This window comes from Engystomops pustulosus, chromosome 2 (assembly GCF_040894005.1).
Source record: "Engystomops pustulosus chromosome 2, aEngPut4.maternal, whole genome shotgun sequence".
In the NCBI taxonomy this organism is placed as follows: Eukaryota; Metazoa; Chordata; class Amphibia; order Anura; family Leptodactylidae; genus Engystomops; species Engystomops pustulosus.
This window is the reverse complement of record NC_092412.1, coordinates 198,740,713-198,753,860: the sequence shown is the minus strand read 5'-3', so window position 1 is coordinate 198,753,860 and position 13,148 is coordinate 198,740,713. Positions and strand designations below refer to the sequence as shown.

Sequence of the window (13,148 nt, the reverse complement as noted above, 5' to 3'; positions counted from 1 at the left end):
GAGTAGGGTTCAATGTTTTTTTTGGGCATCGCGAGGGGGGGCCGTTGGAAAATTTGCCCTGGGGCCCACAGGACTCTAGTTACGCCACTGTAACAGTAATCTGACATTAGATTTCTGAGTTGCCTTGTAGCCCGGGGATTGCTACATTATAAATAAATCTTCCTAAATATATTTAAAAAAAAAACATTTCTGAAGGCCCTGGCTGTGTCAACAACCTCCCTTGCAGGACGCCCTGTGTGAACACGTCGCTACATATTGCCGTTACCGCATATGACAACAGCGATCACCATTTCCCGCCTTGGGGGTTTTCCCGTTTATTTCGCCCGTTATGTGTAACGTTCAGCTGATGCCGTAAATGAAGACGCCGGCCCGGCTCGCAATGTGACAGTGTGTATGTCCGGGCATAAGGAGGAAGAGGAGGTGGTTGCTGTCGATGATGGTGGGAGAGGAGGAGCCGCTCAGCTGAAGCTGCTGTTAGTGCTCATGACGCAGGAAAAACGCACCGGCGGCCAAAAAGAGAGACACTGCAAGCCTGAAAAAACCAGGAATAAAATAAATATATAAGCGGAAGGGGAAAGGACGAGCCTGTGAGCGCCCTGCCCGCATCAGCCGCTGACGGGCCGGGAGCAAAACCCGGCGCGGGAGGCAGCGCCAAGAAGTTTTAATGCATATGAAGTTGTGGGGGAGGATATAAAGGAAAACAACCGACAGCCCCGCGATATTAAGCACAGCCTGTACGTCACTGTGTATGAAGAGGGCGCTAAGAGGCGGCCGCGCTGACACATGACTCTCCGGGCGCCTCTGGTATGAGCAGCCGCCCGGCTCCTGGACACTCCAGCAGGGGAAGAGGGCTCACTAGTTGTCGGTGAGTAAATGGTATCCTGGCTACATGTATGGCTGACCCGGGCTTGCTCATACGTGTCCGCATACATGACATGTAATAACGTTATATGTGCCTCCACCCTGCTGCTCTCTTCCTCCTCTCCGCCTCCCTTTTTTATAACACGATGAAGTGTAAAGGAAAATGGCTGACGTCTCTGCTCTCCCCCATCCTGTCTGGGGCTGACTGAGGATGAGCTAGCACTCCACCTCCTCTTCTTCCTCTCTCCTCCTCCAGAAGCCATTGCTGCCCTGTATCTCCTCGCTGCCCGTCTATTTTATTTATTTCCCCTTAACCCCTTGCTGCCCGGAGCGGGACGAGGAGAAGGAGGGGGTGTATCTCCATGAGCCCCTCTCTCGGCCGGTGTGTATGTACCCCGGCAGGCCGGCATTTCCTCTATCTGGCTCCCTCCCTCTGCCCTCCCGTTCTCTCCTCCCCCTGCCCTCCCGTTCTCTCCTCCCCCTTCCCTCTTCTCTTCTGCTTTCTGCCAAACGCCATTACTGAGGTGGAGTGATTTGGAGGGGGTGGGTGGGGGAAAGCAGCGAGAGACATGTAGGCCCTGCCTGCAATTACAGGCCTCTGACTAATTTATTTAAATGGCAGCCTCGTCTCCCCTGGCTGAAGCCCTCTAACAGGAGCCAGCCGTCCCCTGGGCCCTGTCCTGCATCCCAGCAGCCCTCCCTGTATAGTAGAGACGGAAGCTGCCGGACATGTAAGTAGACACGAAGCCGGGCCTAGTGCAGCACAGCCTGCTGTCACCATGACGTTACGTGCTGGTGTCATTGTAACCTCTAATGTCTGGCCCTGGCTCTCTAGCTGGATACTCTCTGCAGGCAGACATATTGAGGGGCAGGTATTGTCTGACAAAATGTCTCACACATGGATGGAAAGTCTCATGCTGTGTGTGTGGAGTACGAGGAAAGAGACTTCTGATGGCAGACATCTGTCAGATGACTAGGAAATGTCTTCATGATATCTTATTCATTAATAGTGGAAACATATACCAAGGCATTGTACAGGATTGTCATGGCACAGGCTTGATCCCTGTCACCTGTCAGTCTCACAGTTAGTTAGATTTTGGGGCTAGAAGGAACTATTCCCAAATGTAGGTTGAACACACAAACTTTATGCAGATGTAATTTAAACCTGTCACTGGGGCAAGGCCTCACCAGCAGCATGTCTTTATGCTGTTATAGTTTGGGGCCCCCATCCTGGTCACACCAGTCCCCCATTTTCAGAGGCACTACCACTACTATCTGTAGCACTGTGAGTAAATGAAGCCTATATGAATACCACCCTGCTGCATTGTGCAGGTAAATGGGGTGAATACCTGCGCCCAGAGTAACTGCAAGGAGCTGCTGTAGAAGAATCATGACCCTTGACCTGGTTTAGAAGACCTAATGCCTTAAAATAAAAAGTATTTGCTACTAGTTTAGGACCCCCATACCTGTTGTCCAGTTTCATTTCAGTATAGGCTGCATTTTTAATTATAAACAGGGTTTTGTCAGTTTTTGGGACTGTCAACCACAATCATGTCATTACGAGTGGTTTAGTATGTATGTCTCCCTTTAGAGGTAGTATACCTTAATCCCAGCTTTGTGTATGACACTCTTATAAACTTTTCCAGTGATAAAATTCTGTTTGAATCCTATTGCCCCCCCCCCCCCTCTTATTTCCCTACGGTTGCTCTGTTGGCTGACTGGCAGCATATAAAGTGGAAAACTGGTGCACCACAGGCATGGTTCCAGTCCTTATTGCATCAAAAATGTTATTTTTATGACAAGGCTACAATGGCCTTTCCATTATGAAGTTATGCTCTGCACCTTTTTTTTTCTGGACCACTATGGTGCTGTTAGTGAGTGCAAGGCTGTGGCTCTTCAGTCCCTTATACAATTAATGCCCTCAGTTGTAGTAGTACTGTAACCACATGACCATCGAATTAGCCTTCAATGCGTTTCAATGTGCTCATGCACACGAGCATTGTTCTAAGACTTGTGTTAGCCTTTGTACATCACCATGTATTTCGATGGGCTCATACACATGTCTGTTGTTTTCTTGTCTATGAGCAAATTTTGAAGCAGGTATTATTTTTTCCAGTAGTTGTGGCTCCTGCAGTCTTTTATTTCATCATTGGCCCGTGAGCGGACTTCACATGGAAGTGTCGTGACACATGACTTCATTGTAGCCTGCATATGTTTATGTGTAGGTAGCCTATGTATAAAAAACACATAAGCAGGGTTTGTAGTCTAATCCAATGGCACAGGAATTTTGGCCCTATCAAAGGCAGCCAATATTGCCTTCACCCTGCTATAGGCATTGTAAGGCACTCATGCAGTACTAGATAGGAATATCTGCATGAATAGTATTGAATGCAAAGGCAAAACCAGACTTATTAACCCCATGGGGGTCTAATGTGGTGAAAGATCTGAGTTTTTAACTTGTAGCCACATTTTGTCTTCAGTTATTTGTATACATCTGTAAATCTGTTACAAGCAGTGTTGGAAATGATATAAGGTACAGCAAATAGGATATGGCGTAACCACAGTGATTTCCCAAAATGCCACTACTGACCTTTGCAGTGAAAAATCATTTGTGCAAAGGCCTATGATTGGTCCAGCTGTAACCTGCAGAAGGTGTGTGGCTCCACAAAAGTACTGGCAAAGTTGGCAGGACTTTTACTAGGGTATATGAGGGGGGAACAAATGGCAATCATATTTTATTTCAGTTTGCAAAATTTTACATTAAAAAATAATGCTTTTTGTGTTGGACGGGTGATAATTTTTTTTTTTTTTTGTTGTTTTTGGTAAGCTAAACTCTTACCAGCCTGAACACATATTAATACACTGGACTGAAACTTTTTTTTGACCTTTAAAATATTATACAACTAAACCCCTCCCATATTGAAAAGAAATATCACATTATGGCTAAGTTAAGGTAGTGGACTCGGGCTGCATACAACGCATCTTTAGTCCATTGTTTGTGGCATGTGTGTCATTCGCACACCGATGACAGCACCCGAGACTGTCCAGACAGTCATTTTGCACACTAGGCTTAGGAAACCAAGAAGTAATTTGCCCTTGTGCTATCTGTTGAATTAATGGGCAGTGAATAGACAAACATTTGTATGCATGTGACCTACCAGATCATTTATAATTCTGGTACAAGGATTCCTGTCCACTGCACTCTTCTTGGTCCGTGGAATCCAACATACTCACTGATCTTTTCCCATAAATTATACTTGCCCGTATGCAGTATAATAATGCTTAAACACTGCGCTACCAAAATGTCAACGCGCCCTCAGGCACCTTATAAACACACATGCTACACCCGGAACGGTGACACCTTGCCATAGACAATTCACATCTATAGCGGCCGTATCCTAGTTGCCCTTTTTATGGCTAGAATACTGCCCCCATTTCTAGTCGTGTAAAAGGGACCTTGGGCTAAGATCACACCTGTGGCGTTCCATTATACTTCTAATGGCTACTGTAAACCAAGGCATTTAGCCTATGGCATATGTATAACTGTAAACGCCCTCTGAAGCTGAAACCTATATGGGAAGTTGTGTGAGATTCCCTGAACACGGTGAGAAGCAAATCTTTCTGCTCTGCTGGTTCTTGCTCCTCTACTTTCCAATAGTGAAAGGGGCTGCTTTGCCACTATATGACCCTGGAGTGGAAAAGGACATTTGCAATGGGGGAAAAAAATGTGAATGTAGTCTTAAACTACTCAAGCATTTTCATCCCTGGGCTGTTGCTATCATGCAAGATGGTGATCTCTGGTTTAATTGATGTGAAGCTGTTTGGGTATATTTCCATTAAGAACTGAGAAGTGGCAGCACAGGTGTCAATTGTGGCCTAGTAGCTGAAAAGTGATCTGTGACACTGTTTGCTCACCACATGACTAGGTGCTGTAGAGCTCTATGGGAGCCATGATACGCCGCAAAACTATGCTGCTCCCCTAGCCGGGACACAAGCTTAACAACATTTCCGAAACAAGATCATGTGGAGAAAGGGAGGAATGCACTTGATTCGTGCCTCTATTTGGCACAAGTGATCAAATGTATTTGTAACATTAGGGACCAATTCTGATTCGTATCTGAACTTTTTAAAGGGGTTGTCCAAAGTATTTAAGGTATCCCCTATCCACAGGGTAGGGGATAACAAAGTGATCAATGGGGGTCTCATTCTAATTGGTGGAGAACTGATGCCTGTTTCCAGTCTCTTCCTTCAGTGCCACATTTCCATCATTTCCATAAAACTGAATCAAGCTTTGTGGGTACCTTCTATTTCTACCAGTCCACCCATTGGTAATAATGAGATCACCGAACTATCCAGTGGGGATACCAGCAGTTGGACACTCACAAATCACCTTGTTATGCCCTATCCAGATCAAAAGAAAGAAATGGCATCTAGAAATTGCTTCCCTAACGTAATAAGGATGATGCACCCTGTAATTGTACAAGTAATGAAAACCACTATATATTCCAGTCTCTCCAAATTTGCAAAAAAAAAAAACATTTCTAAATATAACAGAATAACTCTTCTTGGAAGATGGTTAGGAATGAATGAATGGTGAATGAGTCACTATGGTAACAGATAAGTGACTGCCAAGTGGACTGTGGTAATAATGGGCAGCTTGGTTCCAGGCTCTGTACACACAGGGTAAAGGTCTCTATGCTTATAGCTTCTTTTGGACCATGACACCAAATCTTGGACACATTATTACAGTAGTATCCCTGTGCCTCTCTATGGTAGCCCTTCAAGGACATACTATCACAATTTTTAAGCAGGTTTTTTTTTAGAACCCTTAAAGAGGTTTTCCCCTGAAAGAAAGTTAGGCCCTCTCCACAGGATAGGGCCTAACTTGCTGATCAGTGGGGGTCTCAGTGCTGAGACTGCTGCAGATCAAGAAAACGAGATTAATGTAGCAGGATGGTCAAGTGCGGCCGTTTGCTCCATAAATCTGAGGAGCGACAATCCTTAGTTTTCGCGGTCTGCAGGCGTCTCTGCACTTATCCCTCCCCTGGTGGTTGACGATGAACTTTATATAGCAGCACAGACCATAGGAGTTTAAGAAAGATTATTAGTATTTTCCCAATCCTATTTTCCAATCGACAATTCATTATTTTATGACCCTTACACTAACTTATTGATCTTTGTCAGGACACAACATTTCGAACCAAGCTTTCCTTATCTTCTCTGCTTCTGTACACTTTCCTACCCCTTCCTGCTTCTTCCCATAAAGCAATAAATCCATCCTATCTTCCCACTCTTGCATTCTTTATTTAATTTTTATTTTTCCAATTGAATAGGATTAATTTTCTTGGCATTGGTAATCCCTTCATTGCATAAAGCACACTCCGCGGCCGATCACTCCTAATTTTGAGCCCAAGATGCAGACTTGTTTTCGGGTGGTGTAGATGGCCTCTATTGCAACTCCAGATCAGTATGGAAGTGTATTACTTTGAACAAGTCATCAAATGATTGATATTTTTTTTTTCTCTCCAGAAAGTCATCCAGGCCCCTCTTGAACATGCGGCAGACAGTTCCATAGTCTCACTGCTTTTACAGTAAAGAACCTTTGTCTATGTTGATGGTAAAATCGCCTCTCCTCTAGGCATAGAGGATGCCCCCTTTTCCTGGTCATTGGCCTAGGTATAAAAAGATATTTGGAGTGATCCTTGTACTGTATGAGAGGAGACCTCATTACAATGTACAAATACCTGAACAGTTGTCTTTTTTTCTAAACTGAATAATCACAAATTTTGTAATGTCATTGTAATCCAATGCCCCCACATTCCCCTAATAATCTTGGTTGCTCTGCTCTGCACCCGTTCCAGTTCTACTATGTCCTTTTTCTACACTGGTGGCCAAAACTGTACACAATATTCAATGTGTGGTCTGACCAGTGATTTGTATAAGGGCAAAACTATGTCTTTATTGTGAGAATACATCCCATAATTTTATTTGCTTTAGCAGCAGCTCCCTGGCTCTGGTCACTAAAATTAAGTTTACCATCCAAAAATACCCCCAAGTCCTTTTCAGCTCCAGTTTTACCAAGTTATTGACTTTTTATAACATAATTATCTACATTTATCTACATTAAACCTCATCAACCATTTCTCTGTATCAACCTCAGTATTTATTACTTTACACAGCTTGGTATAATCTGCAAATATTGAAACTTGATTGTGTAAACCCACTACAAGGTCATTAATAAAAAATATTTAAAAAGTGGCCCCAATACTGACCCCTGTGGCACTCTACTGGTAACGTCAACCCAATCTGAGAATGTGCCATTAATGACGACCCTGTGTTTTATATCACTAAGCCAATTACTTGCCCAAATATACAGATTTTCCCCTAGTCCAAGCAATCTCATTTAAACTACCAACCTTTTCCAAAGCATTTCACAGTGCCGCATAAAAGTCCAGATATACAACATCCACAGCCTTCCCCAGATCCAGTCTGGAACTTGGCTCTTGATAGGAGCCAATCAGATTAGTCTGACAGGACCGATCTCTCATAAACCCATGCTGATGCTGAGTTATAAGGTTATGTACAGTGAGATACACCAGGATAGCATGTCTAACAAACCCCTCAAATATTTTCCCCACCACAGAAGTTATACTCGCAGGTCTGTAGTTTCCAGGATCGCTTTTTGATCCTTTTTTTTTTTTTTTTTTTGTATATTGGTACCACATTTGTTATGCGCTAGTCTATGGAACAGAACCAGTCCTCAAGTTATCTTCAAATCTAAAAAACAACGATCTATCTATCACGGTACACAGTTCATGCAGAACCCAGGGGTGTATTCCATCTGGGACAAATGGTCGCTTGTTAAAGTCCCAGAGTGGGACAGTAAAAATTTTTAAAGTGCTAAAAAAAAATTTACACATTTTTGCACATACACCCCCCAAAAAAGTGATCAAAACGTCACATTTACAATACAATGCATTCTGCAAAAAAGTGTGGCCGTATATGGGGATTTTTCCAACTCATTGCATATTGTAATAAAATGGTTAAAACCAGACTAGGTTGTCGTGGCCACCCATCGCCGCTCCCTGATGACGTCACAAGGAGCGACTATCGTCACCAAGATGACAGCGCCCATGCTTTGCTGGCAGCGATGAACGGGTTAACGCCTGCGATCTGTGCTAGAACCGACAGAAGGTGTTACTTGTAAGTCTTTGCCGCAATATGCAGCAAAGACTTACCGACTATAGAGAGGGCTCAGCCCATGAGCCCTCTCCATGCACCCGACGCGTACCATACTATTATGGCGCGCATCGGAAGGGGTTAATCATACTGACCAATGGCGCACAAATATACCTATGCTATATTGTGTATAAAGCCCCAATTTTTTTTTTTTGTAAGCAATAGACACCCTCAAGTAGTGTTTCTATACTCTTTGAGATGTTTACTTTTCAAACGGAATCTCTTTTTAGGGATACCTCTTGTTCTGTTATGTTATAGGCTCAGCAAATGCTACAAGGCGTCTGAAATTTTATTTCCGCTAAATTTGACCTGCAAAAGCGTTATGGCGCTCCTTGCCTTCTGCGCTCTTTTATGGGCCCATAAAATGGTGTACATACATATGTAGGGTATTTCCAGACTCGAGAGAAACAGCAAAACCAAATCCTGAGAAATCTTAAAACTCCTCTAAAATAATTTATGAAAAATTCATGAAAACTCACTACTGAAGTAAGCATCTCCTAGCGCTATTGTTGATATAGCAGTGTTACACTGCTAGCGTTATCGGAACCCTCTGCTAACACTAGCAAACAATGCTGAGAAGTACAATAGAAACACCGGACCGTGCTCAAATTAGTCTGGTGTATTCATGCCTCTTCCCCGAACCGCCCCTCCCACTACTTAGGCTGGCGGTGACTGCCAGGCTTCATGCTGCAGTCACCGCCCCTAGACCCACCCACTCATGGATACACAGGACCGCTTTCAGTTTCGCAGCAGTGTTTGCTAGTCTTATCGGGGAGAGCAGGAAATAGCTCCAAGAGCATTTTTAGCTGACAATTGCAGCCTGGGACTAAAATAAAGCATCCAGAGATCTTCACCAGAGGTCACATTGGGCAGAGAGCCCGGTCTATAACTAGGGAGTCGGGTGCCCTTAATTAGGGGACCACCTGTACTTGTGATGTTCTCATGGATATCATTAGAGTTAAAGTAACTTTAGACCCTAGGACTCTAGTTTTTAAGGGCTTATTCACACCATCGATTATTGTCAATTGGACTGTACTGTCTGGAAAAACAAGGACAGCACATGGACGGATTCAAACATGACCGCGGCGTGTAAGGGTGTTTGCGCTGTGGATCGGATCCCCCGTGCCGCTTACCGGGGGATCCAATCCACTTCTGGGCAGCTCCGAGGACTGGCATGTGCCCCGGAGCTGCCCGGTCTCCATGGCAGTCAGACCCCTTCCGGGTCTGACTGTAAACTGTCTGAGCATGCGCAAGCTTGCTCAGACAGTTTACACTGCTCTACAATAAAATAGTATTGTAGAGCAGTGTATTGAACTTAAACCAGTGATCAGAGCATCACTGGTTTAAGTTCAAGTATGTATAAGTAAAAATATGCAAAAACACTTAACACTACACATTATAATAAATAAAAAATAAATACATAAAAATATAAGCCCCTAAAATGTCACTTTCCCATAAAAACACTTAATAAAGTATAAAAAACACAAAAAACCCCGCATATTTGGTATTGCCGCGTCCGTAACAATCTGTATAATAAAATAGAATCGTTACTGGACCCGCACGGTACACGCCGTAGAAAAAAAAACGCAAAAACGTTCCGAAAAAAGAATTTTTAATTAATTCCCTATTAAAAAAATGCTCTAAAAATTAATTTAAAAAATGTTATGCACTCCAAAATAATCCCACTAAAAAGAACAACTCTTCTCGCAAAAAATAAGCCCCTAACTAGATTTGTCAGCCGAAAAATAAAAAAGTTATGCATATGAAAAGATGGTGATGCTAAAATGAACAAGATTTTCTCCAAATTGGTTTTTATTCAGTACAATTGAATAAAATACACAAAACCCCCACATATTTGGTATCCCTGCGTCCGTAACAATCTGCATAATAAAACAGAATCGTTATTAGATCCGCAAAGTGAACCCCGTAAAAAAACAAAACAAAAAAAAGCTCCAGAAAAAAGATCATTTTCAATTAATACCCTATAAAAATGCTCTAAAAAGTGATTTAAAAAATGTTATGCACTCTGAAATAAGACCACTAAAAAGAACAATCCTTCTCGCAAAAAATAAGCCCTTAAACAGATTTGTGAGGCGAAAAATAAAGTTATGCATATGAAAGACGGTGATGCTAAAAGTAACAACGTTTTTGCCAAATTACTTTTTATGCACTAAAAAATGGGAAAAAAATAAATCTATATAAATGAGGTCTTTTTGTAATCGTGGCGACCCATAGAATAAAAATAATATACTATTTTTATGGTATGGTAAACAGCCAAAAAAAAAACCCATAAAAATCTTCCTGAAAAGTGATGATTTTCATTTCCTCCACCAACAAAGAGTTAATAAAATCTCACCAATTAGCCTATAGATTCCCCCAAACTACGTACCAGAAAAGTGCATCTCATGTGGCAAAAGAAATAGGCCCCTATAGGTCCACATTAAAAAAAAGAAAAAAATTATAGCCTGTACAATGTGACATAGCAAATCTGATCTGGATGCCGCCTCCTTCCCTTCTATGCCCGGCCGTGCGCCCATACAGCAGGTTACCACCACATATAGGGTATCCGTGTACTCGGGAGAGATTGGGTATCAAACTTTGTGGAGCCTTTATTCATTTATTCATTTAATCCATTGTAAATGTTTAATTTTCCACGCAAAATGGGTGTATTGTGAAAAAATATTACAATTTGCAGACTGCACCTCCATTTTGTTTTAACCCCTATAAAACACGTAAAGCATTAACAAACTTCTTAAAAGTGGTTTTTCATACGTTGAGGTGCGTAGTTTCCACAATGGGGTAATTTATGAGTCTCACTATTATTTAGGCCTCTCAGTGTCAATTAGAAGTTGAGCAGGTCCATCTAAATACAGGTTTTGGTGATTTTACAAAAAATTTGAAAAATGATACCTAAATTCTGAGCCTCATAACATTCTAGTAAAATATGTGGAATCTTAAAAAACCATGCCAACATAAAGCAGACATTTGGGAAATGTAAGTTATGAATTTATTTGGGAGCTATGACTATCTGCATCAAAAGTAGAGAATTTAGAACGTTGAAAATAAAGAATTTTTCCAAATTTTTGCCAAATTTAGTTTTTTTTTCATAACTAAACACAAAAGATATCATCCAAATTTTTAAACTAATTTGAAGTACAATGTGTCACGAGAAAACAATCTCAAAATCCCCTGGATATCTCATAGCGTTCCAAAACTATAACCACTTATAGTGACACAGGTCAGATTTGAAGAATGGGGCCGCCTCCTTAAGGCCAAAATAGGCTGTGTCCCCTAGGGGTTAAAGGAAACCGTATGCAGATTTGTGAAAAACAAACAATAGTTTGTCATGGACAGCGCATGGATACGCCATACTGTTTTTAACTGACCTTTTCTTGAATATTGTCTGAAAATAGCGGATTGACTGCCAGGTAACTTATTTTAATGGTTTTGGCCTCCTTGACAATCATGTGATATTCAGATAATCAAGGACATACTAATGGAAAACTCTACTCAAATGTATGAAAAAGTGACACAGATTAGTGTTAGACTTTTCTCTTGTGTGCCTGAGTATAAAATGGCAGCCCTCACCTATTTGTATTAGGTTAATAAAATTGTTGCTCCTTTTACCTTTTTGATCATTTTGGCTTTTACCCTGTGTTCATACTGTGTAGGATTCAGGCCAGTGTTACATTGCCCTGTAGTTGGGATGCAGATCACTATTTTGCCATTGAATACTAAAGGGCTTTCACTTGCACTCATTGAAAGCCTCAATGCTGTGCTCTACGTTGGTTTCGGCAACAGTTGCAAATTTTACTCTGCACCTTGGGTAAACACTTATTTAGAGGTGTGTGTGTGTGTGTGTGTGTGTGTTGTTTTTCTGTTTTTGTTTTTTTTTTCTATCTGATCATGTTAAACTGTGGAGTCTTGTTTAGGTTGTGTTGTGCACCCTACTTGGAGTAGTTGATCCTATTTTTCATAGTGCTACTCCAGTCCTATTTTTATTTTTTATTATATGGCTTGCACACAGCCCTACTCTCTCCAATAGTCATTTATTTGTATGACCATCTTTTCCACTGCAGCGTGTGCAAGGCGGGTTGTTATTAATTTAAAGGATTCCCTTTAATCAAGTCCTAGTATTGGGATCCCCATTGGTTTAGTACAGATGTTTTCTTTCCTGCAGTTTTTCTGGCCAATGCTGTATGCTGCAAAAGAAAGTTGCTGCATGAAAGTGTTTAAGATAAAAGTAGCTCTTTCTGTATCAACCCCTTAACGACTTGGCCTTTTTTTTTTTTCTTTTTTTTTTTTTCACTTCCATTTTTCATTCACCACCTTCAAAAATCTAACTTTTTTTATTTTTCCACAAAAAGAGCTCTGTGACGGCTTATTTTCTGCATAACAAATTGCACTTCGTAGTGACGGTATTTAATATTCCATGCAGAGTACTTGGGAAGCGGGAAAAAATGTAGAGAAAATGGTGAAAAAACACATTTGCAACGTTTTCTTGTGGGCTTGGATTTTACAACTTTCACTGTGCGAACCAAATGGCATGTCTAATTTTTTCTTTGGGTGGGTGCGATTACGTGAATACCAAATTTGTATAGGTTTTATAATGGTTTCATACATTTAAAAAAAAATTAAAACCTCCTGTACAAAAATTTTTTTTGGGATTTTTGCCATCTTCTGGCGCCAATAACTTTTTCATACTTTGGTGTACGGAGCTGTGGGTGGTGTCATTTTTTGTGACTTTTGATAGCGTTTTCATTGCTATAATTTTTAGGACTGTGCGACCTTTTGATCACTTTTTTTTTTTTTAATATTTTTCAAAATGGGGGAAAAAGTGCCATTTTTGACATTGGGCACTATTTTCCATTACGGGGTGTGGGGAATTGCTCTGGTAGTTGACTGGTAGCAGTGCAGGAAGCAGGGACACACGCAGGTTTAAAAGTCCAACTTAAGTGTTTATTCACACTTGCAAAACAGAACACAAATTCAGCCTTGGCTTAGGCACATGCAAAAACGTTACAAAAGTAATTCCTGCCCGGCTAGGC

General features: G+C 41.6%; 1 protein-coding gene across 3 annotated transcripts in view; it reads left to right on the top strand.

The window, feature by feature from the left end:
- Positions 1-352: 352 nt before the first annotated feature.
- USP9X (ubiquitin specific peptidase 9 X-linked) overlaps positions 353-13,148 on the top strand; it is an 87,974-nt gene continuing 75,178 nt past the window's right edge. Inside the window, exon 1 of one of the 3 annotated variants that reach the window (XM_072137796.1) lies at positions 353-865. The gene's annotated coding sequence lies outside the window, so the exon portion shown is untranslated. Of the gene's footprint in view, positions 866-1,398; positions 1,593-13,148 lie in introns of those variants that run through there. The other 2 variants (XM_072137794.1, XM_072137795.1) reach the window with 2 other exon arrangements.